Source organism: Chiloscyllium punctatum, chromosome 9, assembly GCF_047496795.1.
Source record: "Chiloscyllium punctatum isolate Juve2018m chromosome 9, sChiPun1.3, whole genome shotgun sequence".
Lineage (NCBI taxonomy): Eukaryota > Metazoa > Chordata > Chondrichthyes > Orectolobiformes > Hemiscylliidae > Chiloscyllium > Chiloscyllium punctatum.
The window spans coordinates 55,578,641-55,605,871 of NC_092747.1; the positions used below are offsets into that span (position 1 = coordinate 55,578,641).

Consider the following 27,231-nt stretch of genomic DNA (forward strand, 5'->3'; position numbering starts at 1 on the left):
TCCCTGGCTGTTCTCTGTTTGGCTTGTCCTGTAATAGTAGTGTTGTCCCAGTCAAATTCATGTTGTTTGTCATCTGCGTGTGTGGCTACTAAGGATAGCTGGTCGTGTCGCTTCGTGGCTAGTTGGTGTTCATGGATGCAGATCGTTCACGAAACGACCCAATCAGCTATCCTTAGTAGCCACACACGCAGATGACAAGAAACATGAATTCGACTGAGACAACACTACTATTATAGAACAAGCCAAACAGAGAACAGCCAGGGAATTCCTAGAGGCATAGCACTCATCCACAGCTTCAATCAATAAGCACATCGACCTGGACCCAATATACCGGCCACTGCAACAGACAGCTGGAACTGACAACCGGAAGCGGCAGATTCAAACCACTACAAATGCCGGAGGAAAGATCACAGAAGCGCTTCACAGGAGGCTCCCAAGCACTGAGGATGTCACCTAGACAGGGGACGAAACGTCTGCAACACAAATTCCCACCTCGGCGAACACAACCACAACAACGAGCACCCGAGCTACAAATCTTTTCACAAACTTTGAAAACTACTATTTTGTTAAATTTTTCAATAGCGTAAAGTTATTCCAAATTCCTCCTCCTTTTGTCGTACTTTTGCTATAGTGTTTAAATAAATTGTTTTTTTTTACATCAAGTACTTTAAACAATCAAATTACACCTGGAACACGGCACCTCACATTTGCCTTTAAAATCAGAAAAGTTAGAGTCTTGGTCACTTTCCTAATATATTTTGAGGGGGTCTGGTCTGGTCCATACCACTCTAGAACAGATGACACTTGAACTTTGACCTCTTGATTCAGAGGTAGTGACGTTACCACTGTGCCACAAGAGCCTCCAAGCCAACTTTTTAAAAAATTTAACCTATTTTCTAAATCAATCTGTTCAGAGTTGTTATTATACATCCCTGGAGTAAGTGGGACAGTAAACTAGGCCTCTTGGTCCAGGAATTGGGATTCTACCTCTGTGCTACAAGAACCCTTCGCCAACATTTACAGCTCTCAACCAACATCTAAAACAATGATTGATATTTCACTGCTGTTAGGAGGAGCTTTTTGTGTACGAATTGGCTGTTGTGTTTCTAACCTTATTATTGTTAAATACACTGCAACATACTTCATCTTTGGTGAAGGATCTGGAAAGTCCTGAGGTCATAAAAGTCACTTTTTAAATGTCTTTCTTTCTCACGGGAAGTCCACGGTTAGGCTTTTTAAATGGTTGAGATAGAGAACTTAGTGCACAAAAGATGGCACGATCATTTCGTGATAAATAAGTACTGAGATTTCATGCAGAGATTCATTGTAGAGTACAGATTGTGATGTGCCAAAATAAGTAATTACTGGGGCTTTAGACATGACACCAGATAATTACAGTTAAAATTTAAAATTTGATGGGAAGGGGAGGACAATAGAATTGAGAATTGCCAATAAAATATATGCAATATTGAAAATCCTGCAGTGGGATTGTGATGTTGCTGGTGGGTGGATGGGTGGAGGTGGAAGGGGAGAGGTAGATATAATCCTACACTGAAAACAGCTCAGTTAATTTTAGCCATCACAAATGGTTCCAGATGAAGAAAGGGTATAATTGCCTAGTCAAAAGGGCAAGAAAAAAACAAAGCCAGACTGACAGTGAAGCAACTGTGAGTACAGCAAGGTACAGTGTGTGGAATGCACAGAGAGGCTGTTCATCAATTAATTAGCACTCAGGTCAGCAAACCAGATATCTGTCATTCAGAAAGTCTGTTGTTAACCTAATCCAAAAAGTTCCAGGTAGATTCTGGCGAGACACGGGAATCAAGGACTATTGGGGTAAATGCAAATGTGGAATTTGAAATATAAACAATATTATTGAATGGTGAAGCAGGCTTTGGAGCCAAAGGGTCTATTTCTGTTCTTAATTCATATGTTTGTGTGTCACAATGAGGCAATATCAAGGAGAGTCAAATGCTCGAAATGTGATGAGGTGAGGCAGAAGCAATTGATGAAGTAAAAGAGAATTTGTTCATGATTGGGGAAATGGGGCGTTACCTAAGCAGGGAAGATCAACAGGAGTAATGTAACAACTCCTAGTTCACTGAACCTGGTACAATATTTACACACAATCACTATGAATGGCCAACAAATCTTCGACTTACTCTCAGGATCACTTGGAATTGCACTAGTTTCTAAAGAGTTGACTGAAATAGTGGTTAATGTTACTTTGTATTTTTGAAAAGGCAATGGAAGTTTTAGACTCATTGAAATGCTGAGGAAGGTTTTATCTCTGTATACAGATGCTGAGGCAACCCTCAATAATGTGAAGCAAGCATGCTGATCCTCCAAGGAGGTGATGTAGAGGCAGGGAGAGAACATCAATACTGTTTCAGTTGTGAAAGGGAGGGAGATGAATTCAAGTAGTTTTAGTAATAGAAAAATGTTTGACTTCAAACTCAGCTGTGGTTCAGCAAGGTGCTGAGACGTTGCAGGATCACGATGTCAGTGACAATTCATGGTAGGGCAAAAAACAATGGCTCTGATATTGGCAAAGTTCAATTCAAGAAGTTTCGAATGATCCATTCCTGTTGCTTGACATGCAATCTGATACAATAAGATGATTGTATGACAAAAGAGTTAGAGCATCACACAGCACAAAAACAGACCCTTTGGTCCAACTCATCCGCAGCAACCAGACATCCCAATCTGACCTCGTCCCATTTGCCAGCATTTGGCCCATATCCCTCTAAACCCCTCCTATTCATATACCCATCCCAATGTCTTTTAAATGTTGTAACTGTACCCGCCTCTGCCACTTCTTCTGGCAGCTTGTTCCATACATGCATAACACTTTGCATGAATATGTTACCTCACAGGTGCTTTTTAAATCTTTACCCTCTCACCTTAAACTTATGTTCTGTAGTTTTGGATTTCTCCACCATAGGGTAAAAAAGACCTTGGCTATTCACCCTATCTATGCCCTTCATGATTTTATAAACCTCTACAAAGTCACCCCTCAGCTCCAAGAGAAAAAAACCCAATGTATTCAGCCTCTCCCTCTAACTCAAACCCTCCAAGCCAGGCAATATCCTTGGAAATCATTTCAGCACCCTTTCAAGTTTAACAAAATCTTTCCTATAGAAGGGCAACCAGAATGGTATGCAGTGTTGTAAAAGTAACCAATGTGCTATGGAGCTGCAACATGACATCCCAACTCCTATACTCAGTATTCTGACCAATGAAGGCAAGTGTGTCAAATGCCTTCTTCACCATCCTGTTCAATTGCGATTCCACTTTCAAGGAACAAGGATGGAATGAAGTGATGGCGAGTCAGAGCCAAGTGTCATATGGTAGCAGATACATTGCCTACAGCCAACCCTATGAGTGAAAGCATGTGGAAAGGAAGAGGAGGAAGACAAACACACATAGGCCTCATCTGCTTTAAGGTCCCTATATTTTCACTGCAAAGTTTTTATTTTAAGAATCACTGTAATACAAAATATATCTGCAACAACACGGTGTGATCTCTGATCAGAAAAATCTACTAAGTTAAAGATGTTCTGATCAATAGTTATGTATTTGAGATTGATTTGGGGGTGGGGGGGAGTCTTTTATTTTGTTACTATATCTAAACCCTGCCATTGCTTATTTGTGGCTGTTATTAACATTCTCTGGTAGCCATCCTGAAGAAGTTAGACTGGGAATTCCTCTGGAATTTTGTTAATCAACCACCTTAACATCAGTCTATTAATCAAAGCCCTGTTCAGACATCTTGCCATGGAAATTCCTGGTGATTATGTTTATAGGCTCTACAGATAATTGCTTACATTGAGCTGTTAGATTTATCTAACAGACAGCCTTGAAAACAGGAACTGAAAACATGTTGTGTTTGATATACATGATATACCTCACCAAAGTGTATGAGTATTAATTATATTTACAGTTAGGCAATTTATACAAAGAGAACATTCCATTTCTGCTTCAGAATCAAATTGCTTATTTCCTTCTGAGACATATTTAATCTCTGATTCTATGTCAAGGATACAAAGACTCCTGCTTTTCTTTATGCATTCTTAGGTATCAATGATAAGACCAACATTAATGCTCATCTGTAGCTGACTTGAGAAAGTTATAGTGTGGTATCTCCTTGAACATTTTTTAAAAATGCTTTGATACTTTAGATTACTTTAGATGACAGATTAAGACTCAATCACATTAGTTTACAATTAAAGTCAGCAATGGAGCTGACCAGTTAAATATGGCCGATATCCTTCTTAATGATGGCATTGATGAATAATTTGTCTTTTTATGATTATATTAGCTTTGCTAAATAACAGGGGATAATCCACATTCTTGGACTGCTCCAGTCAAAAACTCAAGAATAAGGAGCAGGCATAGGCTATTCATCTCCACAAGGATGAAGTAGTGGTAAATGTCCACTAATGCTGTCATGGACAGATTTTTACCCATACAATAGGGTACTTACATACTGCACATTTGAGACACTAGGAGGATCCAATAATTGAACAGACTCCCATTTACTTTCAGCAGGAAGATCTCAGACAGTGGTCTGTCCCCACTGCGCCCTGGTGGCAGATGCCCCAAGCTTATTGTTTGTTGGGATACAGTCAAACTCAAATATTTGTTTGTTTATTTGGGATGCTACTGTACCAACTGTCTCTTGGACCTGAAATACCAAACAGTTTCCCCAATTAGTATGTACTTGTTGAATACCTTTTAATAAGGCCACTATCCCCTTAAATAACAAAACAGCACCTCCACGAAATTACATGAACGAATGAAACTCACACTGACAAAGACTAGACAAATCTCACAAGCCAGCCGTGGTAATCAGTTTAATATCCTTTATTCTTTTATTCAGTACAGGAACAATTTCTAACTTATTTAGAGCAGATACACCTAGTATTTTTCACTAACATAAAAGACAAAAGGACTAACACCTCTTAATTATGAAGCAGACCAGGCAGACACTCTTAATCCTTATCAGGAATAGCAGCCAGTACTTAGTACATAGAGTCATAGAAATATACAGCATGGAGACAGACCCCACGGTCCAACTCGTCCATGCCGACCAGATATCCCAATCCAATCTAGTCCCACCTGCCAGCACCCGGCCCATATCCCTCCAAACCCTTCCTATTCATATACCCATCCAAATGCCTCTTAAATGCTGCAATTGTACCAGCCTCCACCACTTCCTCTGGCAGCTCATTCCATACACGTACCACCCTCTGTGTGAAAAAGTTGCCCCTTAGGTCTCTTATACCTTTCCCCTCTCACCCTAAACCTATGCCCTCTAGTTCTGGACTCCCCAATTCCAGGGAAAAGACTTTGCCTATTTACCCTATCCATGCCCCTCACAATTTTGTAAGCCTCTATAAGGTCACCCCTCAGTTTACGATGCTCCAGGGAAAACAGCCCCTGCCTGTTCAGCCTCTCCCTATAGCTCAAATCCTCCAACTCTGGCAACATCCTTGTAAATAGTTTCTGAACCCTTTCACATGTTTCACAACATCTTTCCGATAGAAAGGAGACCAGAACTGCACGCAATATTCCAACAGTGGCCTAACCAATGTCCTGTACAGCTGTAAAATGACCTCCCAACTCCTGTACTCCATACTCTGACCAATAAAAGAAAGCATACCAAACACCTTCTTCACTATCCTATCTACCTGCGACTCCACTTTCAAGGACCTTTGAACCTGCATTCCCAGGTCTCTTTGTTTAGCAACATTCTCTAGGACCTTACCATTAAGTGTATAAGTCCTGCTAAGATTTGCTTTCCCAAAATGCAGCACCTTGCACTTATGTGAATTAAACTCCATCTGTCACTTCACAGCCCATTGGTCCATCTGGTCAAGACCCTGTTGTAATCTGAGGTAGCCCGCTTCGCTGTCCACTACACCTCCAGTTTTGGTGTCTTCTGCAAACTTACTAACTGTACCTCATATGCTTGCATCCAAACCATGTTTTAACCCATCTCTTGTCTCCCAGGACAGAAGCCCCTCAAATCTTTATATACTGTAGATAAAACAATGTAACACCATAGTATTGGAATTTTAATATGTGTAAGAACAGTATATAAAGAGGCTAGTGTAAGAACTGTATTTTGGGTTTCTAAAGTCACTTTGAATTTGTGCTACTTACAGTTGCTGAATAAAGGGGCTATTTTTGCCACTCACAGATTTCAGTCCCACAATACAAAAACATTTTCAATGAATAAAATATATTTTTGAACTATAAAAAAATGTGCAACACTAGAGTGTCAAGGATGAGGTCAAATAGTTTTTTCTATTATGTTGATTCTCTCATCCCCTGCCATAGGCCCCTGCTGATATATCTTTCAGGCCTCAGTCACTGGGTGCACCACTCAGTCACTGGCACATTCTGTATTCTACTGCCCTCACAGCATCTTCCAAGTGGTTTTCAACATGGAAGCTACTAATACGCCAGATGAGGTATGGCCGTTAAGTAATCAACGGTAAGAGGTCTGATTGTCAGTATTTGATGCGGTACCATGACACTTCATGGGATTTGGATTCAATGCTGAGGACACTTGGGGTCATTTCTTTCCAATTATACATCACGATGCCATGAATGGTAATCTACATTCATCCAAAAGACCAGACAAAGCTTCCAGTGAATATCTTATCAGAATGATGGCAACTCTGACAGTTTAGTACTGCTTGATATTGCACTGAAATAGTCAGCTAGGATTGTGCACTCAAATCTCCAGAGTGAAATCTGAAACCACAGCCTGACATCAATTTTCTGATTTACATGAGAGTCTTACAACTGACTCACAGCTGCCACATCTGACTGGTATAACGTTTCATTCTTTGTGAACATTTCTCAGACTGTAAAATCTGTACTGAATTGCACAATATCTTACCTTTATCTTATTTCTATAACAAATCCCATTTAATATAACAGCTGGTTAATAATTTAGACTGTTATGAAATAGAGACAAGGAATACCGCGGTGAGTAACTCACCTCCTGTCACCCCAAAGACTGTCCACCATCTATAATGTCTGGATGAGTGCAGCTTCAATAAAACTCAAGAAACATTTACACCATTCAAGACAAAGCAGCCTGCTTGACTGACACCACATAAACAAATGTTCACTCCCTCCACCACTGACTGAGTAGTGGCAATGTGTACCATCTACAATGCTGCAATTCCTCAAACCTCCTTAGACAGTACCTTCCAATTGAGGACCACTACCATCTAGAAGGACAAAGGCAATAGATATATGGGAACAACACCACCTGCAGGTTCCCCTCTAAGCCATTTGCCACTCTGACTTGGAAATGTATCGCTGTTCCTTCAATGTCACTGAATCAAAATCCTAGAATGTCCTCCCTAGATAAAATGGACTGTAGCAGCTCAAGAGGGCAGCTCACCATCATCTTCTCATGGACAACTAGGGATGGACAATAAATGCAGGCCTAGCCAGAAACATCCATGTCCCTTGAATATATATAAAAAATTGTCATGGCTGATATTGTGTGTTTTCTGAAGTCAAAAACATAATAAACAAAAAACAGTAACAGAAGACCACACAGCCTACTTCACAACTCAATATTATCAGAGTTGATATTGTGCTCCAACTCCTTTCCCACTTGCTCCCCTTATCTCTTGATTCACTGAGAGAACACACCTCTGCCTACCACTGCCTCAAATATATCCAATGATGCCACATCCATAACCTTGAGATAGAGAATTCCAAAGATTTTGAGTGAAGAAATGTCTCCTTACATCAGTCCAAAATGATTGACCCTTCTAGATTTGGCCTGAACATTTGCTGCATGTCTTCTTTACATTTGTATTCAAATCACATTGTAAAAAGGGCGACATGCCACAAGCATTGCTTGCTATATCAGCATGCTAATCTTTCAGGTATTCCTTGTAAACGTACGCCACATATCCATCCAAATAATAACATTTACAAGTTTCATTCATTTAAAAAGCTTCTATTTATCGTCAGATGAAAGTTAACAACTTTACACTTCCCGATATTAAACTCTTAGCTTTCACCTTGTTGCTGACTTACTTAACTTGCCTATACTTCTTTATGACCTTCACACAGCTTTCCTTCCAACCGGGCATTGTATCATTAGCAAAGTTAGATACTTTAGTCTGGGGCTCTTCATTTAAGTCATTATTACTGTATATACTCGTGCATAGGCTGATCTCATGTATAAGTTGACCCTTTATTTGTGGCTTAAAAATCTAGTATTTTTCATGTACCTCGTGCATAAGTCGACTCTACTCTTTCCAGGGGTCTCTTACTGACCATATATGCAGCCTTAAAGGGCATAATTTGCACATTTTTGATTCAAATGTAATACCTGCATCATCACATGCTACGTGCACCATTATATATTTGTGCAACGTGATTTTCAAATCATTAAATTGAATGTTGATTACTAAAAATACTGTATACATTTATGTAATATTTACATACATATATTTGACCTCTGCATGCAAATATCTACAGTACCTTATGGCAGCCCTTGATCTTGTGTTGCCTCAGTTTCTTAAAAGTAGGTACCATGTACAGTTGTGCTCTGAACTTATTGTAAAACTCCCCCAAATGTTTCTGACAAAATGGCATCATGAAGAAACAAGTATACAGCATAGTTTAAACTAAATGTTCTTGAAGTTGCAGAGAAGAATAACAATACTATAGATGCAAGGGAGTTCTGTGTTTCTGAAAAACTTGTTCAAGTATGGAGGGGAAAAGCAACACAGTTAAAGGTGATGCTAAAACAAGTATGCCAACTGAGGAAAGCCGAACAAGTGGCCATAACTAAAAGAAAAGATTGCTGACTGGGTAATTCAGTGTCATCAGAACGGAAGCAGAGTGACTCAACAATGTATAAAAATATGTGCCAAAAACAAAGTAAAAAAAGATGGATTCAGTGATTTCAAAGCCAGTGATAGATGGTTTATGAAAAGGTACGATCTAGTGATTAGACAGAAAACCAAGATTGCCTGATGTCTACCAGTAGAACTTAATGGCAAGAGAATAGAGTTCCATCACTGTGTAATCAGAAGTCGGAAGAAAAATGGGTACAGGCTCTTATGCATCAGCAATGTGGACGAAACCCTAATGAACTTTTATATGTCAGGGAACAGAACTGTGGACCAGATTGGAGCAAGAACAGTTTTGGTTAAGACTATTGGCCATGAAAGAAGCTTAAAAATGTGTTGCTGGAAAAGCGCAGCAGGTCAGGCAACATCAAAGGAGCAGGAGAATCGACGTTTCGGGCATAAGCCCTTCTTCCTGAAGAAGGGCTTATGCCCGAAACATCGATTCTCCTGATCCTTTGATGCTGCCTGACCTGCTGCGCTTTTCCAGCAACACATTTTTAAGCTCTGATTTCCAGCATCTGCAGTCCTCACTTTCTCCTGGCCATGAAAGGAGTTGATTCACTTTGGTACTTGATTGTATGGCTGATAGAACAAAGTTAAAACCTCTGGTAATTTTTAAGAAGAAAACTCTGCCCAAACAGAAATTTCCGAAAGCCATTGCTGTCCTCATCCGTGAAAAAGGGTAGATGGATGAAGGGAGCTGCAAGATTGGATTAGGGAGATCTGGAATATACAACTAGGTGGATTTAGAAAGGAAAAAAGCTTACTGGTTTGGGATATGTTCAGATCACACAAGAGTGAAAACAAAAGTGTTATCAGTGAACTTTGAGCTAACAATACTGACATTGTAATGATTCCTGGAGGCGTTACAAGCATGGTGCAGCCACTGGATGTGAGCATCAATAAACCTTCTAAGGACTTCGTATAGAAGAAATGGGATACTTGGATGCAAGCAGGAGAAAAAAGCTTCATAAAGGCCGGCAACATGAATGCTCCATTACTTGCAACTGTATGTGAGTGGACTGGTGAGTCCTGGAAGGAGACGAAAACTGAAATTATTGCGAAAGCCTTCAAAAATGTGGAATTTCTAATGCTTTGGATGGTATGGAGGATGACTATTTATGGTCAGATGGAAGTGATGACACATCAATTGATGATGCCCTTGAGAGTGCAGATGAAGATAATCCATACAACAACATACTTGACCCAGATGACTGGAATGAATTATTCAGCAGTGCAACTGATGAGGGCAGTGAATTTGAAGGATTCTAATGGACTTTTGCATGTACCAGTAACTTTTGTTTTAAGCAGCTATCCCATAATATTTGTGATGTATGGTGAGAAGAGCTTTTTGCTGTGAATATCAGTTTTTTGATGTGAAATATTTATCATACATTATTAACTGTTTCATGCTGTCTTTTTCTAATAAAGTAATATGGCTTTTTTTTTCTTTTTACTGCTCCTCTGTTTTTATTTCATCAATTGTGTGTTGTACAAATAGCCCCAGTAGATTGTCTGACTACCTGCTGGCATGTCTATTAACTTTTGTGCATACGAGTCAACCTAGATGCACTTTACAGTAATGGTAACTGAATACAGTACAATAGTACCATTCTAACATAGCAGGCAAAATGATTACAGTTAGTTCGAAGATAAGTATTCAATAATGGCCGTAATTCTTTTCCCTTTTGTTGTTTATTATTTTAGAAAGAGATCTGGCTCTTGTTTGTCCATTTTTTGACTCAAGCCAATCATGAATTTCATCCCCTCGAAAACAATACGACATGTATAAGTCAACCCCCTAATTTCAGCTAAAAAATGTCTTCAAAACTCAACCTATACACAAATATATATGGTAAAGATTGGAAAATGTTTTGGACTGAGAACTAATCCTGTTGCAGTCTATTAGTCAGTGTGCCAACTTTAAAATGCCCCAATTCTGTGGTATCTTTGCTTTCTATCTATTAAGCGATTCATGCTATTACAGTATAGCATTACCAACTCCATGAACCTTTAGCTTCTGTTTTAACCTTTTATGTGACACCTTATTGAATGCCTTTTGGATATCAATTTTTCGTAGCTACTGGTTCCTGTATATCTGCCAAACTTGTTGCATTTTCAAAACACTAATGAATTTGTCAACATGGCTTTCCTTTTGTAAAATTATTGACTTTTCTAATCATACTAGATTTCCGGAGTGTATTGTTAAGTCTTCCTTAATAATTCCAGAACATCCCTAATGACTCACGTTAGGCTAACTGGCCGATAGTTCAAAGTTTTATGTTGCCCTCTTTTATGCAGTAGCAGTGTTACATTTTAAACCTGTTGGAACTTTGTGAAATCATAGCTAGTGTATTCATGAACTCTGCAGCTATCATTTTTGGAACCTAAGGATGTAGGTCATTAGGAACTGGAAATTTGTTGAATTTTAATTCCTTGAGTTTCTCCAGCACTTTTTCTCTATTAATGTCTATACTCTTGTTAGTCCCTAGATTACCCTTTCTTTCTCCATCCAATGTCACTTCTGACCTCGATTGGGATGACACCACAATCTCTGCTTCAGAGACAAAACATTAATTTTAGTGACTTTCTTTTTTTTGTTTACTAGTTGAAGCTCTTACAGTCTGTTTAAATATTTCCAATTAATCATGGTCATATTTTACTTTTTCCTTTATCATCTTTTAGTGGGCACTTGCCAGTTCCCTAAACACTTCCAACTGTCAGAGTTACTATCAGCACTCAGAACATTTGAGAATGCAAGCTGACTTTATGCCTGAAAATGCCCAAAGGAGACCATGGGAGAAAAGTTGTCCTCATACATGGAGTGGAACGCAATAGTGGGAAGCTCTCAAATCACAGGCTGTATTTTCCTGTGCTTGTTGGTCATGAACATTTTCGGTAAATACATGCTAGTGATGATGGAATCTCTGAGGCAGCCAAATCAGTCAACAAAGGAACATTCAGTTAATTGGGAGTCACAGAAACCTGAAGGTAATGTGGTAATGAATACATGTAAATAAATGACACATCTGTTTGTTGAGGACCAGGAAGGGGGCCTTTTTATCAAAGGGTGGGATGGGGTTTATTACCATTTATTAGGAGCTGAAGGGGTCTATTTGCTGAGGCCCAGAAAATTGGAAGGTGCAGAGTGGGGATAGGAGGAGGGGTGGGACTGAGAGGTTGCAGTTTAGTAGGGTTGGGAGGGGGTGTTAGTGAGTTGAGAGGGAATGTGGAGCCTGCAATATGGAGGGGTAGTGAGGCTAAAAGGAAAGTAGGGGAGGTGGAGAAGGAGATTGCAAGGAGGAGGTCACAAAGTGGGGAAGTTGTAAGGGGAAGAGAGAAGAAGGCTGCTATGCTTCAAAGGGGAGAAGAGAAGGAGGCTGCAATGAGGGGCAATAGAGAAAGGCTACAAGGAGTGAAGAGAGAGTGCCTGCAAGACAAGGGGCAGAAGAGAGGTTAGATGCAAGTTAAGCAGAAAGAGAAGGAAACTGCAAACGTTGGGGGAAAGGAAGCCTGCAAAGCAGAACAAATAGTCTTAAATCAGTCAACAAAGGAACATTCAGTTAATTGGGAGTCACAGAAACCTGAAGGTAATGTGGTAATGAATACATGTAAATAAATGACACATCTCTAATCTCTTAAGGTTGCATTGGTACAGAGGTTAGTATATGAGGCAAAATGCAGCAGAGGCTATTGTAATGAACACTTTTTCAATTGTTAAATTTAAATGTGGAGATACAATAAAAAGGGTAGTACTGACATAGAGTCACAGAGATATACAGCACAAAAACAGACCATTCGGTCCAACTCGTCCATGCCAACCAGATATCCTAACCTAATCTAGTCCCATTTGCCAGCACTTGACCCATATCCCTCCAAACTCTGCCTATTCATGTATTCATCCAGATGTCTTTCAAAAGCTGTAATTGTACCAGCCTCCACCATTTCTTCTGACTGCTTATTTCATAAATGCACCATCGTCTGTGTGGAAAAGTTGCCTTTTGGGTCCCTTTGATATCTTGCCACTCTCACCCTAAACCTATGCCCTCTAGTTCTGGACTTCCCAATCCCAGGGCAAAAGACCTTCTCTATTTATCCTATCCATGCTCCTCATGATTTTATAAACCTCTATAAGGTCACCCCCTCAGCGTCCGACACTCCAGGAAAAACAGCCCCGGCCGTTCAGCCTCTCCCCTTGGCTCAAATCCTCCAATCCTGGCAACATCCTTGTAAATCTTTTCTGAACCCTTTCAAGTTTCACAACATCCTTCTGATAGAACACAGGTTAAAATCTTTCAGCTTTATACTTATTTGATGGAAATAGATTAGCACAGGTCGGTAAAGTTCCAGCGAATCTATGTTTAGGATGATGGTTTCTGTATGTAGACGTGTGTGTCCATTCTTTTGAAAAAGTGATGTTGCAAACTGAATGCATGCTGTCTTGCGCTAACTTAGATCCCCTTGTATCTAAGGAATTAATGGTTTCCTTGTATGTGTGGTTTTAAATTTAAGGGAAGATTGAGAATTATTGAGGATATTGATGAATTCTTCAAATTCTGCTCCTGCACAAGTCCAAATACCACAAATATCAAAGCAAGCAGAGAATGTATTATTACATGACTGCACCAACTAAAAAAAATGTTTTTGTTAATTCATTTGTGGGATGTGGTCATCACTGGTTAGGCCCTAGTCACCCTTGAGAAAGTGGTAGTGAGCTGCCTTCTTGAATTGCTGCAGTCCACCTGCTGTGGGTTGACCCATAATGCCATTTGGGAGACAATTCCAAGATTTTGACCAGTGACAGTGAAGGAACAGAAATACATTTCCAAGACAGGATGGTGAAGGAAACTTGCAGGTGGTGGTGTTCCCATGTATCTGCTGCCCTTGTCCTTCTAGATAGTAGTTGTGGGTTTGGAACAGCTGTCTGAGGATCTTTGGTCAACTTCCACAGTGCCTCTTGTAAGTAGTACACCCTGCTGCTACTGAGTGTTGGTGGTGGAGGGAGTGGATGCTTGTGGTTGTAATGCGAATCAAGTGAGCTGCTTTATCTTGGATGGTGTCAGGCTTCTTGAGTGTATTTGGAGCTGCACTCATCCAGGCAAGTGAGGAGTATCCTATTACACTGGACAAGCTTTGGGGAATTGAGAGGTTAGGTACTTACAGAGTCATAGAGATGTACAGCATGGAAACAGACCCTTTGGTCCAACTTGTCCATGCCAACCAGATATCCTAACCTAATCTAGTCCCATTTGGCATTACTTGGCCCAAATCCCTCTAAATCCTTCCTATTCATATACCTTTTAAATGTTGTAATTGTACTAGCCTCCACCACCTCCTCTGACAGCTAATGCCATACACACACCACCCTCTGCATGAAAAAGGTGCCCCTTTGGTGCCTTTTAAATGATTCCTCTCTCATCGTAAACCTCTGCCCTACTTCATACAGTATGCCTAGCCTCTGATGTGTTCTTCTAGCTATTGTGCTTATGAAGCGAGTCCAGTTGAGTTTCCAGTCAATGGTAACCTCTAGGATGTTGATAGTAGGGGATTCAGTGAAGGTAATATCATCGAATGTCAAAGGTCAGTGGTTAGATTGTCACTTATTGGTGATGGTCATAGCCTAGGATTTGTGTGGTGTGAATGCTATTTTTAGTGAGAATAGTTAGTGAGAATAAAAGTGTAGCACCTGAAAACCAAAATGTAGCCTTCAGGATAACAAGAAGAACAGCCCTTATGGGAAAAAAAAATTGTGCCCTTCGTACTATTATTTTCAGCTTTCTAAGCCTCTGCTTTTACTCTAATGTTATCCTTAACTGCCAAAGTAAACCACAGGTAGATGTTTCTTGCTAAGATTTTGTTTTCTAAGAAATGTACTTGTTTTGTTCAACATTTTGAATTTTTTAGAAAATGTTTTCAACTGTTCATTTGAAGTTGTGCCTTCTTATCGCTCTCTCACCTTGTACCTCTGTAATCACTCTCTCACTTTGTACCTGTGTAATCGACTTTGCTTAAGTTTAAAACTCTTGTTTGTAATTGGAGTTTTTTTTCCAAACCTAATGTTGAATTCAATTGTATGATATTCACTATATCCCTGTAGATCCTTTACTAACTACATTACTAATAAAATATTCCTCACCTCACAATATTAGATTCAAAATTGCATTATTTCCAATTGCTTCCACAACATATTCCACTAGGACATTGTTACAAAGACATTCTACAAACTCATCTCCTAGGGTCGAGAGTGTGTTGCTGGGAAAGCACAGTAGGTCAGACAGCATCTGATGAGCAGGAGAATCGACATTTCGGACATAAACCTTTCATCATGAATGAGGCTTGTGGGCCAGGGCTGAGAGGTAAATGGGGAAGGTAGCTGAGAAAGCAATAGATGGATGAAGGTGAGGGACAAGGTGATAGATCGGGGGGGGGGGGGGGGGGAGCAGTTTAGGGAGTGATGGACAGGTCCGGAGGGTGGTGCCGAGTTGGAGGCTTGGGACTGGGATACTGTGGGGGGAGGGGAAATGAGGAAGCTGATGAAATCCACGTTGATCCTGTGTAGTTGTAGAGTTCCAAGGTGGAATATGAGGCGTTCTTCCTCCAGACGTCGGGTGGTAACAGTTTGGCGGTGGAGGAGGTCCAGGACCTGCATGTCCTTGACGGAGTGGGCAGGGAGTGGTTGAAGTGTTCAGCCATGGGGCAGTGGGCTTGGTGGGTGTGGGTATCCCAGAGATGTTCTCGGAAACGATCGCAAGAAGGCGTCCTATCTCCCCAAAGTAGAGGAGACCACACTGGGTGCAACAGATGCAGTAGCTGACATTGGTAGAGGTACAGGTAAATCTCTGTGGAAGGATCCCTTGAGGCCTTGGACAGAGTGAGGGGAATGGTGTGTGCACAGGTTTTGCAGTTCCTGCGGTAGCAGGGAAAGCTGCCAACAGTGGGGCAAGGACCTGACGAGGAAGTCATGGATGGGAATGGTCTCTCCGGAGAATGGTTTCTCCTAAACTCATCTTCTAGGGTCCACTTTTGAAACTGTTACTTGTCTGTATGAAGTTCAAGTCTCTTACAACTCTTATACTGTGTTTATTGCAAGCTCCAACAACTTCCAGTTTATTGAACAGTGTGGTTTATAAAGTATTCCCACCAACATTTCTTAATCTTTTCTATTCAGAATCTCCATTCGTAGTTAATGAATTTAGTAATTTTTTGAGCGAAAATCCTTCCTCACTGATGTCTTTATGCTTTTCTTTATTATCAGGGATAAGTGTTCACCTTTTCCGTGTCTGTCTTTTCAAATGGTTTTGAAATTCATCTTGGAATCTTTATTTTCTAACCTCATTCACCTTGTAACTGTAATTTCATAATAGCAATTAGATCCAAACTAGCTATCTCTATTCGTGCCACAAGTCCATCATCCTGTGGATGTTCTACACATTCAGATAAAGTGACTTCTATTTCATCTTTTTACTACTACTTATTGCACAGGCCTTACTTTCTGATGCAATAATACATCCATGACCTTGACAGTCATATTTTTTAGAACGTTAGGAAGAAGTCCATCCGGTCCTAAGGATTTGTCAGATTTTACTTCCTTGACTTTCTCCAGTATTTTCCTCTCCGGATATTAATTGTCTCAATTTATTTACTCTTACTACTCCCCAGGTTACCCTCTACTTCTTTGGATTTCCAAATCTCTCCATGTAAACGCTCATCATCTGTTCATGTGAAGCCAATTTTCCCACTGTCACCATATTTCCTTGAGTTCTCACATATCTGTATGCTCTTAGAAGCAATGTTATTCATATGCAAATTCACCACAACTTACGGACATTTTCTTTCCAACTCTAAGTTCTTCTGTGGCCTGAAGATATCTTTATCCCTGGCACTGAGCAGGTAAATAGGCACTGCAACTGAATTGTACAGAACCATATCTATCCTCCTTATTATATTCTTTACTGTTATAATAACACTCATGTTTACTCATTCCACTAAAAATGACTTCATGTATCACATTATAATCAGTTTGTTCACCTCCCTGCAGTCTCAGTCAAGTCTTCAAGGCCCTTGATCTGTCTTTTCTCACAATTATTTCCATTTCTTTGTCCACAGACCAAATCAAATATATGTAGGCCAAGTGGCATGACTGCCTCTTGGAACAAGTGTCCAATTCCTGTCCCTCTGATACACTGCAGTATCCGAAGCCTGTACTCCAGCTTATCAACTTGGAGCTGCAGTTTCTCACGCAGCTGGAGATGTGCTTGCCTTGGATCAAACAGATGTCCACTAGCTGCAGCCACAACACACACCTCCATTGCCAAGCTAGTTTTGTGTTATATTTAACTATATGAGTTCAGTTTAGAAATATCTCTCAAACTGTTACCTGTAGGTTATATTAAATAGAGTCACAGAGACCTACAGCATGGAAACAGACCCTATGGTCCAACCTGTCCATGCCGACCAGATATCCCAACCCAATCTAGTCCCACCTGCCAGCACCCAGCCCATATCCCTCCAAACCCTTCCTATTCATATACCCATCCAAATGCCTTTTAAATGTTGCAATCGTACCAGCCTCCACCCACTTCCTCTGGCAGCTCATTACATACACGTACCACCCTCTGCGTGAAAAGTTGCCCCTTAGATCTCTTTTATATCTTTCCCCTCTCACCCTAAACCTATGCCCTCTAGTTCTGGACTCCCCCACCCCAGGGAAGAGGCTTTGTCTATTTATCCTATCCATGACACTCATGATTTTATAAACCGCTATAAAGGTCACCCCTCAGCCTCCGACCCTCCAGGGAAAACAGCCCTCGCCTGTTCAATCTCTCCCTAACGCTCAAATCCTCCAACCCTGGCAACATCCTTGTTAATCTTTTCTGCACCCTTTCAAGTTTCACAACACACTTCCGATAGGAAGGAGACGAGAATTGCACACAATATTCCAACAGTGGCCTAACCAATGTCCTGTAGAGCCGCAACATGACCTCCTAACTCCTATCAATACTCTGACCAATAAAGGAAAGCATACCAAATGTCTTCTTCACTATCATATCTACCTGCGCTTCCACTTTCAAGAAGCTATGAACTTGCACTCCAAGGTCTCTTTGTTCTGCAACACTCTCTAGGACCTTACCATTAAGTGTATAAGTCCTGCTAAGATTTGCTGTCCCAAAATGCAGCATCTCACATTTACCTCAATTAAACTCCATCTGCCATTTGAATAGATTCCCTACAGTGTGGAAACAGGCCCTTCAGCCCAACCAGTCCACACAGACCCTCTGAAGAGTAACCCACCTCTGACTAATGCACCTAACACTATGGGCAATTTAGCATAGCCAATTCACCTAACCTGCACATCTTTTGTGACTGTGGAAGGAAACCCAGAGCAAACCCACACAAACACGGGGAGAATGTGCAAACTCCACACAGTCACCCGAGGCAGAATTGAACCTGGGACCCTGGTGCTGTGAGGCAGCAGTGCTATCCACTGAGCCACCGTGCCACCCAAAGCGACCATCTGAGCAGGGACATGAACCCTGGACCCTCAGATTAAAAGTCTGATGCTCTACCAACTGACCTGCCCGGGCTCAGCCCATTGGCCCATCTGATCAAGATCCCGTTGTAACCTGAGGTAACCTTCTTTGCTATCCACTACACCTCCAATTTTGGTGTCATCTGCAAACTTACTAACTATACCTCTTATGCTCACATTCAAATAATTTTATACACCTCTATAAAGTCACCCCTCAGCCTCCAACACTCCAGGGAAAACAGCCCCAGCCTATTCAACCTCTCCTTATAGCTCAAATCTTCCAACCCCGGCAATATCCTTGTAAATCTTTTCTGAACCCTTTCGTGTTTCACAACATCCTTCTGATAGGAAGGAGACCATAACTGCTCGCAAGATTCCAGAAGTGGCCTAACTAACGTCTTGTACTTTAACAAGTAATGCTATAAGTTTAATGTAATTCTTAAATCTCTCCAGTATTAGTTTAAATTATTGCCACCTTTGAGAGGGATTTTAAAAAAAAACTCTCCAATCTGCTGAGCTAATTAATACCTTTGAATACTCACCAACTACTGAAAACTGAAAAACATCTCCTTTCTCCTCCACACCTCATTCCCAATTTTACTAAATTCCCAAGTTACAGTTCATCACATTCCTTCCTCATTGTTTGCTTTTTGTGCTCCCATTCTCTGAAGGGAAGTGACATGCAAAGGAATCTTGTATACAATTAAACATGTTACAAAACAGAATTGGAGCAAATTACTGCAGATGCTGGAATCTGGACTGAAAACAAAAAATGCTGGAAATCACTGTGGGTCAGATAGCATCCGTGGAGTGAAAAGCTCTGATGAAGAGTCATAGAGTCATAGAGATGCACAGCATGGAAACAGACCCTTTGGTCCAACCTATCCAGATATCCCAGTCATGTAGATGGGATATGCTTTCTTAACAACCCTGTCCACCTGGGTGGCCATTTTAAGAGATCTATGTACCTGCACACCAAGATCCCTCTGTTCCTCCACACTGCCAAGAATCCTATCCTTAATCCTGTACTCAGCTTTCAAATTTGACCTTCCAAAATGCATCACCTCGCATTTATTCAGGTTGAACTCCATCTGCCACCTCTCAGCCCATCTCTGCATCCTGTCAATGTCCCGCTGCAGCCTATAACAGCCCTCTATATTGTCAACGACACCTCCAACCTTTGTGTCATCTGCAAACTTGCTGACCCATCCTTCAATCCCCTCATCCAAGTCATTAATAAAAATTACAAACAGTAGAGGCCGAAGGACAGAGCCCTGTGGAACATCACTCACCACAGATGTCCAGGCAGAATATTTTCCTTCTACTACCACTCGCTGTCTTCTGTTGGCCAGCCAATTCTGTATCCAGACAGCTGAGTTCCCCTGTATCCCATTCCTCCTGACCTTCTGAATGAGCCTACCATGGAGAACCTTATCAAATGCCTTGCTGAAGTCCATATACACCACATCCACAGCTCGACCCTCATCAACTTTTCTAGTCACATCCTCAAAGAACTCGATAAGGTTTGTGAGGCATGACCTGCTCCTCACAAAGCCGTGTTGACTGCATTTAATCAAGCCATGCTCTTCCAGATGGTCATAAATCCTATCCCTCAGAATCCTTTCTAACACCTTGCAGACGACAGACGTGAGACTTACTGGTCTGTAATTGCCGGGGATTTCCCTATTTCCTTTCTTGAAGAGAGGAATTACATTTACCTCTCTCCAGTCCTCAGGTACGACTCCAGTGGAGAGCGAGGATGCAGAGATCTTCGCAAGTGGTGAAGCAATTGTATTTCTCGTTTCCCAAAGCAGCCGAGGACAAATCTGGTTCGGGCCTGGCAACTTGTGAATCTTAATGTTTGACAAAATTTTCAGCTCATCAGCTTCCTCTATCTCTATCCATTCCAGCATGCACACCTGCTCTTCAAAGGTTTCATTCACTACAAAGTTGGTTTATTTTGTAAAGACAGAAGCAAAAAACTCATTTAGGGCTTCCCCTACCTCCTCAGACTCCACCCACAAATTCCCTATGCTATCCCTGATCAGCCCTACTCTTTCTTTGACCATTCTCTTATTCCTCACTTAAGTGTAAAATACCTTTGTGTTCTCCCTAATCCGTTCTGCCAAGCCTTTCTCGTGCACCCTCCTGGCTCTCCTCAGACCATTTTTGAGCTCCTTCCTCGCCTGCCTGTAATCCTTTAGAGCTGAGCTTGACCCTAGCTTCCTCCACCTTATGTAAGCTACCTTCTTCCTTTTGACGAGACGCTCCACCGCTCTCGTCATCCAAGGTTCCTTTATCTTACCACTTCTTGCCTGTCTCAAAGGGACATATTTATTCATCACTTGTAACAACTGTTCCTTAAACAGTCTCCACATGTCTATAGTGCCTTTACCATGGAACAATTGCTCCCAATCCATGCTTCCTAACTCATGTCTAATCGCATCATAGTTTCCTCTTCCCCAATTAAATATCCTCCCATTTTGCCTAATTCTCTCCTTCTCCATAGCCATGTAGAATGTGAGGCAGTTGTGGTCACTATCACCAAAATACTCTCCCAGCACAAGATCTGATACCTGCCCCGGCTCGTTTCCGAGCACCAAGTCTGGAATGGCCTCTCCCCTCATCGGCCTGTCAACGTACTGAGTTAGGAAACCCTCCTGAACACACCTTACAAAAACAGCTCCATTCAAATCTTCTACTCAAAGAGGTTCAAATCAATATTGGTAAAGTTAAAGTCACCCATTACAACAACCCTATTATGTCCACACTTTTCCAAAATCTGCCAATCTATGTTTTCTTCCATCTCCCTGCTGCTACTGGGGGGCCTGTAGTAAACCCCTAACGAGGTGACTGCTCCCTTGCTGTCCTAATTTCCACCTATACTGACTCGGTAGGCAGATCTTCCTCGACAATGGAAGCTTCTGTAGCTGTGATACTCTCTCTGATTAGTAGTGCTACACCCCCTCTTCTTTTCCCCCCCTCCCTATTCTTTTTAAATGCTCTAAACCCTGGAACATCCAGCACCCATTCCTGCCCCTGAGAAACCCATGTCTCTGTTATGGCCACAACATCATAGCACCAGGTACTGATCCATGCTCTAAGTTCATCACTTTTATTCCTGATACTCCTTGCGTTAAAGCAAACACACTTTAACTGATCCCTTGGTTCCTTCCCAGGAAACTCCTTCCCACTAGCTGGCCTACCTCTTGCTAGTGCCTCATCTGCATCAAAACCATATCAACTCACATTACGCAGATGTCCACTAGTTCCAAGGCACTGGAGCCGCAACATACCACCTCCAATGCCAAGTTAATTTGTGTTATATTTAACTAAATGAGTTCAGTTTAGAAATATCTGTTATCTGTAGGTTACATTAAGAAGAGTCATAGAGACATACAGCATGGAAAGAGACACTTTGATTATATTATATTAGATTAGATTACTTACAGTGTGGAAACAGGCCCTTCGGCCCAACAAGTCCACACTGCCCCGCCGAAGCGTAACCCACCCATACCCCTACATCTACATCTACCCCTAACCTAACACTACGGGCAATTTAGCATGGCCAATTCACCTGACCTGCACATCTTTGGACTGTGGGAGGAAACCGGAGCACCCAGAGGAAACCCACGCAGACACGGGGAGAACGTGCAAACTCCACACAGTCAGTCGCCTGAGGCTTTGGTCCAACTCGTCCATGCCAACCAGATATCCCAACCCAATGCAGTCCCACCTGCCAGCACCCGGCCCATATCCCTCAAACCCTTCCTATTCATATACCCATCCAGATGCCTTTTAAATGTTGCAATCGTACTAACCTCCACCAGTTCCTCTGGCAACTCATTCTATACACCAACCATTTATGCAGATTATTAGTAATGCAAACTTTACCACAGGATTATATTTATACGTAAACCACTGATTTGTAAATATTGCTCAATAATGACAATACACATTTAATTAATGATGGCTGTACTTTACACTTCTATCATGAGGCAAAAATAAAGCACCGAGGATCCTAAAAATCTGAAATAAAAACAGAAAATGCTCCAATCGTTCAGCAGGTGTGAACATGAATTGTGCCATTCACTCTGTTTTCTTTGCACAGACACTGTCTGACTCGTTGAGCAGTTCCAGCAATTTTTGATGTAAGAGCGTTTTGGCATGATGCAATACTTTGATCAGAACTGGTGTGGGCAGTTGTTCCAATTCTATATGAAATCAGTTCAGTGCTAAGGTTAGCAGACCAGGCCCCAGCTGCACACCGGTTTAAATTGCCTCACATCTCTCTCGTCTGCCACCTTTGCAGAAAGAGAGTAAAAAGCTCTTTTTCTCCTTCACCCGTCATGCAGCAACTTAGGAAAGCGGAGAGGTTTACGTTGAGAATGCACAACAGTGGCACACACCAGAGACAAACACAGAAGTAGTTACTGGAAAAGCTCAGCAGGTTTGGCAGCACCTGCAAAGAGAAATCAAAAGACTTGCAACTTTTGTTTCTGTTTCTGATTTACAGCATCCGCAGTTCTTTCGGTTTTCGGTCACACACATACACAGATGGAAACGGAATTACCTTCGATTTGTCTTCTCGGTCACGACCACATAAATGACAAAATAGGATCACAGCGGCTCCGCAAGTAACCGTATGAAAACCAGAGAAGTAGGGGAATGTACAATGATACACAAAGAATGAGTATCAATGCCGCTAATCTAAATGAAAACAAGAGTTACCGCAGCCAGCCTGGATAAGGAGCTAGTTTGCTGATTGTTCGCACCAATGGCTCCGCTGTGGTTGTCAGAGAAACGAGAGAAAAAAAACACTTTACTCAAGTCATGGAGTGTCTGTGGGAGAAAGAAGGCTGGATGCAGTGGAAAGTCTGCTGTGCAAGAGCCAGTCATGCGGGAGGAGCTGTATACTTTCAGCGGACGGCGAGGCTTCAGGCTGGGCGGGGGAAAGCGTATTCTCGGGAAGAAATGCACTGCGGGGTTTGATGGTCATTTTCTGCCTCTCGAAACTTCCGAAACGCTCAATGGAAACACAAGCTTCAACAGTCACGGCTTATGAGGAAGATTTAAAAAATACTTCTATCACGCCCACCCCCACCTAAACATGGAATTCATCCACTCACATGGAAAGCAAAATACTGCGGGTATTCGGGAAATTTGAAATAATAACAAAATAATAAAGCTGGAAAAGCTCAACAGGTCAGGAAGCATCTCTGCAGAGTAACAGTTAAATGTTTCAGGTCCATCTGTGTGTTGCCTTCATCGTTTCAGTACTCAGTAGGTGAACAAATTTCTCCTGGATTCCTTATTGGATATATTGGTGGTTTCATTACTCATCAGTTTTCCCATTTCCAGAGAAAAGATTCTCAGCCTATTCAGCCTTTCCTGATTAGTATACCCATTAAATTCTGGTATCACCCCAGTTCTGATGGAAGATTGTTTACCGGATAAATTGTTCCTGTCCCAGAGGCTGCTTGACCTGTTGAGTTTTCCCAGATTCTTTTAATTTTTATTCCCCATTTAATGTGGGATCAAGAAACTGAGAAACAACTGCACGAAAGTCCTGAAATACAGATAATTCAAGAATGTTGTCATTTGATATTGTAGACATTGACACACACTACACCAAAACGAAATATTGCACAAAAATGTAACTGAACTCGGGTTCATAGACTTTAGACATAAGAATCGCTCCCTTAATCTGGGTATTTTTAGAGGCTTTTTACAGACAGGTGTATTTTTCTGATCTAATGAAGGTGAAGAACCATTATTTTCTGGACTAAAACATTCGCCCTGAAAGGAGCCATTTAATGTATTTTTTTTATCTGGAGTCTGTCATGAATATCTGGAAAGCACACATTTGTGGCTTTTGTATTTACACAATGTTGTTAGTTAGATTAATGTATTATATTGTTTGCTTATATTCATTAAAGGTTGATATCATTCATCAACTCACTATTCCAGCTTTATGTGATTGTAGATCTCTACTGAATCTGGAACATCTAAGCTGAATTAATTGAAGAAGTAAATTTGAACCTTTATAAATTATGTGAACTCCAGCTTAAAACTTACAAACTGGTAATTAGAAGTTAAACAAAATGTCAGCAATAACAGCAGTTCAGGCAGATTCAATGGAAGAAGAAAGAGAGTTAATGGTGAAAAACTTTGGGATTTATTTTGCAAAAACCAGTTTTGAGTTGAAATTAGTTAATTTATGTGATTTGTAAATGTATTTTTAACAAAAAAACATCAAAATAGATTATGTGTAAAAGGGGGAAAAAACACCCAAAACTATATATATGACAACTTGGAAAGGCCATAAACAGCAAAAACAAAAAAAACCCTCATTTTTCTCTGCTGGTAATCTCCCTTACAGACACTCAATCCCAGTGAAATATGATTCCCATTCTTTACTCTAAAGTTCCTTACACAACTGTCAATAATAGTGGTGCTGAATATTGATGAGATGTGATTGTCATAATTACCCTCTGTAATAGACTAACAAACTGATTTTTCCTCATTAAATTTTAAGAAAGGTTTGCTGCTTTTACCAGCAACTTAGACTGCTAAATAGTACAGGTGCTGGTTTGGATCATTTTTTCTGAACCAAACTTGCTTCTGGCCTTTGGCCTATCTGAATCATGAACCTTAACTTCATAAACACATCAGCCATCACCTCACAAATTGCTTGGATACTTGTTTAATTAAAGTCACATGATTTCTTGGACATACTGATTTCGGCCAATACTAACGAAAATATTTCTGACCATTTAAGAAAAAAAGTCAGCTCCACAGAATCAAAAACCCATCTATCTGTACTTAGAACACAAATTTCCAAATAATAACAGAAATCTTTTTCACAAGTCCCCCAGAAAAAAAGGCACATTTAAGAGATATCATTTTAGTTCTATTAAAGTTTTCTCTTATCACTACTTATATTTTAACTTTTGCTGTAATAATACCTGCATTAAATGTAGATTGTCATAATAAGCATTTCTACACAACTTCATCTTCAATATGAACCTTTGTTTCATTCATTTTTGTGCTTGACCAAACGTCCATTATTATATTGACTCTTCACACATATGAATAATGTTTCAAATTATATGGTTGTAGTAGTAAACCCCAATAAAACAGCCTTAGATCACTCAAGGAAGGTTAAAAGATTATGATCTCGGTAGAGTTGTTGAATACGTACACGCCAAAATGTTATACAGCCAATATTGGGTCAGTATTTCTTTTGGCACAAGTTAAATTTTATGGGAAAATAATTGCCGGTTGTTCGATCCCCATCTTGTTCCCTATACATTTCATCAAAACCACAGTAAATTACATTACAGTCAGTTTAAACAGCTTAACATAATTTGATGCTGCTAAAACTGATATGGTAGTCAAGTTGTCAAAATATTATTGACATTCTTTTGTCCATTCAAGTATCATGCCACAGAGTGCTGAAATTTGGAAAAACTTTTGGATAAAAGCAACAATTGTTGATGTGCCAATAACTTGTTCTTTCAGGCACAGCAACATCCTAGGTAGCGCTTACTTTTGATTTGCTTGGTGCTTTTTGGTACTGACCCACAGAGCAGGCCAGATAAGTCATTTTTGTCTTGGCAAATTCACTTAGCCAAATGTATAACCAAAAATTTTTTTTAATTGATTACATAATTTATTCAAATCTTATAAATGTTGCCCTTTCATTTTTGGCTGTTTGTAATCAAGTCATCTACAATACATAGCATAATCCTTCAATGATCTTGTTGGTTATTTGTAGTAAAGGTTTATGCATTTTTCATTCTGAAGCGCATAACATTGATCAAGTCTATTTGAGCTTTCATGATGTTTTTGTTTCTCAGTCTCAATCAATAGCATGCACTAATGCCCTTTTAACACATCAGTTTAAAAAAAAATCATTAACTGTGCTTGTCTAATTGTTTCATTACAAACATTTAATTATGAATTAAATATGATTCCAACTTTGGTACAGCCTTGGCATTTCAATAATTGATACACAATCATGATGATCCATCTGACTTTGACACCATTGCAATAGGTGAGATGGCATTGTGACTCAGTTGAATAATGTAACTGTTCATGATAAATTTGATCTGTATGTCACTTTGGCTAACTTCACTGGGTTGAGTCTATATGTATGTTGTTTTATGGGTAATATATTCCATACATTAACATGATCGAGGTGGCATGTTCAACTTGGGAGGACAAAGTCAGAAGTCACATGATGCCAGATCATAGTCATATTTGAAATCACAAGCTTTCAGAGTGCAGCCCCCTTTGTCAGGTGAAATAAACCTGTTGGATTAAAAGCTGGTGTTGTATGACTTCTGACTACATTAACGTGATGTATAGCCAAAGATATTTCTTTTGAATTATTTACATACATTCAATTATGAGGTTGCAATACCTTTTGTAAGTCACTGCAATAGTTTTCTGGGAGATAGCATATTATTCTATCTAACTTTTCAAACATCTCCATATTATTGGTTCTGAATAACAGAGGTCAATTTAGGAATGTTCAATTTCAGATTATTTTCCAAACGTTCTGAATATTTTATTCCACTCACTATCTCTTTCACTATTGTACATATGCTTCTGTTTGGAAATTCTCCCTGTCACAGTATTACTTTAACATATCAACATGACACAATTGCTGATATTTTCTTCTGTCTGGAGTACACACGCTGTATAGCTAACATTATTAAGTGTATTTTGATTTTATAAGGTCCAGTGATTCTTGATTTTCATGGTTCTTTAGAGATAGGTAACAGCACTAACATT

The 27,231-nt window shown here is 40.4% G+C and overlaps 1 protein-coding gene across 1 annotated transcript in view; it reads right to left on the bottom strand.

The window, feature by feature from the left end:
* Positions 1 to 23,401, bottom strand: part of gpr45 (G protein-coupled receptor 45) — an 86,270-nt gene extending 62,869 nt beyond the window's left edge. The window contains exon 1 of the mRNA XM_072577580.1: positions 23,003 to 23,401. The gene's annotated coding sequence lies outside the window, so the exon portion shown is untranslated. The remainder of the gene's footprint in view (positions 1 to 23,002) is intronic.
* Between the last annotated feature and the right edge of the window lie 3,830 nt (positions 23,402 to 27,231).